The sequence below is a fragment of the Oreochromis niloticus genome, linkage group LG3, assembly GCF_001858045.2.
Source record: "Oreochromis niloticus isolate F11D_XX linkage group LG3, O_niloticus_UMD_NMBU, whole genome shotgun sequence".
NCBI classification, from domain to species: Eukaryota; Metazoa; Chordata; class Actinopteri; order Cichliformes; family Cichlidae; genus Oreochromis; species Oreochromis niloticus.
Window position 1 is genome coordinate 66,272,934 of NC_031967.2, and position 6,275 is coordinate 66,279,208.

The 6,275-nt window shown below is 44.5% G+C and overlaps 1 long non-coding RNA gene across 1 annotated transcript; it reads left to right on the forward strand.

Moving 5' to 3' along the window:
* Positions 1-1,619: 1,619 nt before the first annotated feature.
* LOC109199413 (uncharacterized) lies at positions 1,620-5,905 on the forward strand. Its single transcript, XR_002059822.2, has 3 exons — positions 1,620-1,762; positions 1,839-2,017; positions 5,516-5,905. It is a non-coding gene; the product is annotated as an uncharacterized LOC109199413 (long non-coding RNA).
* The last annotated feature ends 370 nt before the right edge of the window (positions 5,906-6,275 follow it).

Here is a 6,275-nt window from a genome sequence, read left to right on the forward strand (position 1 = left end):
TTTCAGGAAGTTTTAGATGAAACTGAAAGGCCCACAGAACCAAACACGTCTCAGCTGTGATCACACCAGAAACAGACAAACACAAAGTGATCAAACACACACCAAAGCCTACACTGCCATCTAGTGACACAAACTAGTACTGCTAGGCAACCAGGCTACTTTAAAGCAGCTGATGTTTAGGTTGGAAAATAAAAAATAAGTTGATAATAAACACACACACACACACACACACACACACACACACACACACATGGCTGACAACGACTGAATATGATACAGTAACAGTCAAATATGAATGTGTGTAACAGCATGATTATGTGTTATACATATATCAGAAATATGTGACATTTAACAGCAGGTCAAATCTCTCTGAACATGAAACCAGTGTTAAACCATTTCAGTCTCAGTCAGTGTGACTGAAACATTCATCTCCAACAGCATCACTGACACAGACAGTTGGAGCAGTTACAGTCAAATCACTGATCAGTGTTTTTATAACATGAGCTGCTGTTGCTGCACTAGTGCTGCTGCTCTCTTTCTCTTATTGTAGGTCTTTAGCTAACAACATCAAGTGTCTTCATATGACTGTTGTCTAATGTTCAAATGTAGATAACACCACCTGCACCACCCTTTTCCACAGCACAGCCCTCTCATGTAGGCTTGGCTGCAGCACATATTAGCAGCTGCAGTGACATCAGCTTTCTGTGCAGAACTAGACAGGAGATCCCGCTCCATAGTGTCATCACATCTACAGACTGTTACATATTCTCACCTGGTAATAAGAAGCTGCACACAGCTCCAAGATTAACAGACTGAAGGAAATACAAATGAAAGTTACAGGAAACTGAAATCTTGGAAACACAACATGAAACAGCTGGGAAATATGTTCATGTTGCATAAAACACATGTTGCATTACAGATATTTATATGATCCATATTTAAGGTGGATGGGCTCATCCACCCACTCTCACACCATCATGTCACCATCCTGGGTTAGTGTCTTGGTCTCAGGTCACAACATCAGCACAGTCTTGGCTTGGCTGAGGTAGCTGAGTGGTTCTTGTTGTCCCTGACAGCTGCAGGGACAGTGCCATCAGCCATGCAGCAGCACAATGACTGCTCACAGTCAGTGTGGCTCAGTCTACTGTAAACATTGTCCTAAAGTGGTGGCAAAGTGGCTGCAAGCTGGCTGCACATGCACTGTGTCCAGTACTCCCAGTACGTGCACCTGCAGATGATATCCACAAAGCTCTGAGTGTCACAGAGTGGGCCTGTGCTCAGGTCACTCTGCCCCATTGAATTCTACTTACAGAGCTTTACAAGTGTGAGTAAAGTTATATATACAAGTTGGTGGCTGATAAGTTCTTGTAGTGACCCCTGACCCCGTGGTTCTTATTGGTTAATAGTAGCTTAGAGCATCTGCACCAATCATAAAGCAGCAAGTTTGGAGCTCGTGGGTCTCTGCAAGTAAGTCCCTGTAATGTTGGCCAAGCCTGATATACTAGAAACATCTGTCATTACCAGCAGATGAAGCTGCCCTTAAAGCAGGATCTCACTTTAAACCTGACAAAAGAATTTGCTATTAGCATACTATGGTTATATGTCTCTCGCTCCTGTCTCTCACCTGTCTGCCTGGGCGGAGCTCAGCTGGGCTCCGCCCTTGGCCCACGCACCTGCCGTGAATCTACCTGATGACCTGGACTCCTGGGCTATTTAAGCTGAGGCTCAGAAGGCTTCTTCGCTGGGTGGTGGACTTACTCTCGTCAGTACAGCCCCGATAAACCCTGTTTGTCGTGTGATTACTCTGTTTATGCTCACCGCAGTTCTCTTGTGCTCAGGTTCTCGCACTCGTCCGTGACCCCGATCTGTTTCCCTGGTGGCGTGGAGTGGAGTGAGAGTGAGTGTGCTGAAAACAAATACGAGAGGAGCGAGTGAGCGGAGCGTGTGTTGGACTTTGTCCCTTTTCCCCTGGACCATTGCACATCCTGCCCTGTACACGTGGGGTTTGTAAATAAATGTACGACTGCTGTTCTAGTTCAGCTGCTCTGCACCTGCTGACAGCTGCAGTTATTATATGACATTTTATTATTGTATTATCCATCCATTCACCTCTACTGTTCTTGCATCACATAGTCAGCATAAATATGTTTTTAATGAATGATGAAAGTGGGATGAATTTAATGAGCCCTTGTTGAGAGAGGTGGGACAGAGAGAGACAGAAGCCCCGCCCTCACCTCTTATTGGCTCTGAGAGAAATAAAAAGGTTTTAACATTTAGGCTGTTGTGTTTACAATGATATGAAGTGCTGTTAGTAAATCATCTTCATTCTGAATCAGAAGTTTAATGAATATGTTGAATGAGAATAATTGACCTGATTTAAATGTGTAGATGTTGTGTGTGTAGACTCAGCTTTGAGAGATTAGTGTTTGTGTGGCTGCAGGAATGTTGGAAGATAAGAAATGTGCCAGAACTCCATCCTGATAAAAGACAGGATATTAAGAGTTAACAATAGAGTCATAATTCATATGTGATTGTGCTGATAGTTAATCCTGCTTAACTGACTGAAACTGTGTAGAATACAATCAGGTAGAAGTTTAACCAAAGCAACGAATAAGAAACTATGATAATAACTCTGTAGGCCCCACACTGAGAGTCTGTGTGGAAAGGATGGAGGAGCCACTAATCTAACATTAACATGGAAATCAAATCAATTATACTGAATATATTTGTTTCTGGGAAGAAAGTTTTCCTGTGTATTTGAATCAAAAAGACATTATGTGGATGTTGATGTGAAAATGAGCTGATGGTGAATCTAACTGAAGATGAACTGCATGGGTTGATGCTTCATAAAGTGAAGTATATTCATATGCACCCAAATGTTCATCATGGAATTTTCTATGTTAAGAAGAAAAGAAGAAAATGAAATGAAGCGATTTTGAAGCTTAAAGTCAGACACAGAGAGGATGAACGTTTATGGTTAGTTGCTCGAGTTCTTGTGATGAGCAGAGACGTCATCTGAAGACTCGTCCCGTGAGTCCACAGTTTGACAGACATTCATAGAAATTCTATCAGGATAAGATAGAAGATCTTTATTGTCACTGTTACCAGAACAATGAGGAGTTTGGCATCTCTCCATTGGCAGCTTGTATCTGTTTACATTCAGATTCTCAGGATAATAGAAGAAGATAAATAAAGATAAGAACAAGTTTCAGAGGCACCTACACAGGGAATGTGTGTAATGCACAATAAATGAAGTAAACAAAAGGATCTGCACAAGTTCTATACAGAAACAAATCTATAGATATATCTGCAGGTACAGTGTAAAGAGGAGGATCAGGTCAGTATAAGGTGCTCTGTGATTGGTGGGATTGCACATTGAGTAAGTGGTAGGAATGCTGGTTGCTGCTGTAAAAGAATACAGTTCTATAAATAGAGGCAGGAATTCTACTGTAATGAATACTGGTTAGAAATAAATCTAGTGCAAGTGTCCATGAGTGTTAACAGCACAGTTAACCTTCAATCAGGGTGGAGGTAGAAACTTCTACTGAGTCTGTTTGTCTTTGTTGGACCTGTAGAGTTTACCAGAGGGAAGGTGGGACAGTGAGTGTCCAGGGTGGAGGGGTCCTTGATGATGATGCTTCCTGCTGAAGGCTGCCAGTATAGATGTCTCTGAGGGGGGTCAGTGAAGTGCCGATTGGCCGCTCTGCTGCCCTCACCACGCGCTGCAGTTTCCTCTTGTCCTCCACAGTGCAGCAGTTGAAGCAGAGGGTGCAGCAGGAGGTCAGAAGGCTCTCGATGGTGGAGCAGTAGAAATTAATTAGCAGGCTTTGGGGCTTGACATTGCTTCCTGAGGAAGTGCAGCCTTTGTTGTGCTTTCCCTACCTGGTGGGAGATGTTTGTGGACCAGGTAAGGTCGGCCGAGATGTGGACTCCGAGGAACTTGAAGCTCTCCACCCTTTCTACCTCCTCCATCAATGTAGAGGGTGGAGTGCTCAGATGGCTTTGTTCTGCTGAAGGCGATTATCATGTCCTTGGTCTTGGCTGTGTTCAGATGCAGGTTGTTGTCGTCACACCATTGCTTCAGATGCTGAACCTCCTCTCTGTAGCTGAATCATCGTTGTTGTCCATCAGTCCTATGATGGTGGTGTCATCAGCACATTTATAATGGTGTTACTGGTGTGGAGAACAGTCATGGGTGAAAGTGAGTATAAGAGGGGACTGAGGACACACGTTCAGAGTGAGGGTGGAGGAGGTGTGGCTCCCATTCTGACGTTCTGGGGTGTGTTGCTCAGGAAGTCCAGTATCCAGCTGCACAGTGAGCTGCTGGGTCCTAAGTTGCTGAGTTTATGAACCAGTTTGTGGGCTTGAACTGTGTTGAAGGTAAAGTCCACAAACAGCATTCTCACGTACGTGTTTCCTACTGTCCAGATGTGTGAGGGTTGTGTGAAGAGCTGTAATGATGGCGTCCTCTGTCCACCTGTTTGCCTTCTACAGACTGTAGCAGTGAGAGGTTGAAGATGGTGGTGAAACCTCTGCTAGTTGGTCTGCACATGCTTTAAGCACTCCACCGGCTGCACCGTCAGCACCAGCTGCTTTCCTCGCATAGACTCAGTGTGGCTCTGACCTGATGCTGCTCCAGCTGGATGGGGGCGTCGTCCCTCTCTGTAACGCAGGATAGGTGTTGGTGTCACTGTTTTGTTGGTCAAAGCGGGCGAAGAACTGCTTTATGGTGTCAGGTGATGTGATGTGCAGGAGTTTGTTTGTGTGTGATTGTCCTTGTAGCCAGTGAGTGTCTTGATCCCTGCCACATGTTTCTGGAGTGGTTTGTGTTAAAGTGTTCCTCGATGCGCTGTTTGAATCTGCGTTTGGATTCTTTGATGCCTTTAGATCAGACGCCTCTTTGTAGGTTTGTTGGTCTCCTGATCTGAAGGCGCTGCTCTCAGTAGAGCTTGCACCTCACTGTTGAGCCATGGCTTCTGCTTTGGGAACACTTTGTCTTTGTTGTTGTTCCACTCTCAGTGCAGATGTGTGAGAGTACAGCAGATGTGTGGCCCTCCAAGTCTGTTCCTTCTGTGAATACACTCCAGACCATATTGTCCAAACAGTCCTGCAGGGCTGTGGTGGATCCACAGTCTAGTGTGGACTGTGTTACTTCTGGGTCTTAGAGACAAGCTTTGGATTTCTGAGGATGTTTCTGGGGGATCTAGTTTTGGTTAAATTATAGTTCTGCATTCTTCATCATCATTTCACTTATTTCTTGGTGTTCACATCTCATTTATTTCCCTTTCCTTATACAGCTGTTAGTTCATGCTGGTTTAAATGAGTCCTAAACTTCATTGTATGTGACATTAAACATCTTAAATGTAACTTTCTGTAGCAAAGAAAGCTGCAGGAGCCCAGGTTTCATCTTCACACACATCAGGAGCAGCTGCTCCATCACAAACACCACAGAAGAAGAACAACACTGGATCAGATTTAATGTAACCGGCTGTTTTTATCTGGATTTATCTGACAGGGACAGAGTTCATGTTCATGGACATCAGGATAAAAACAGAAGATGGAAACCTGCCAGATTTGAGCTGCTCATGTGTCGTCCCTGGGCAGGTCACATGACTCTATCCAACACACAAAGACACACAGACACACAAGAAAAGCCAGAGAAACAAAGACAAATCCAACAATCCATCATACTGAGTTAAAGTGATCACAGGTCTGCTTTGTTGGAGCCTTCAAAGTGTCACATGTGGACTGTTCCTTTATTACTACCACTGAAGGCCACGCCCCTCTGGTCATGTGATCATGTGGTTTGTAGGAACGCTCCTCTTCCTCAGAGGATCCACCTGTGCTTCCTCTCCTCCACCTGTTACAGTGAGGGAACGTCCTCCATGATGGAGGAGCTGCTGGAAAGTGCTGAGAGTTTCCTCCAGAGTGAGACCTCTGTCACAGTTCAGAGGATCTACGGCAGCAGAGACCTTCATGGACACTAAAAGTCTCAAACACACAACAACAACATCACACTGACTCCACTCTGACATCACTGATCAATAATCAAAGAACACACAGATCAAACTGATTGATCAGCCATCACAACCACAACAACCGTGAAAATAGTTGGATGGACGTAGCTGCTCTGTCACAGCTGCTTGATCAATGTTTTTCATTAGCAATTTAGCAAAGTTGATGATGGTGTGAGTGAAAGACAGAGAGGGAGAGAGATGTTGTGTTTTAACCTTCATGTTGTGGACGCACAGTGTGAGCACTCAGGTCACATCAGA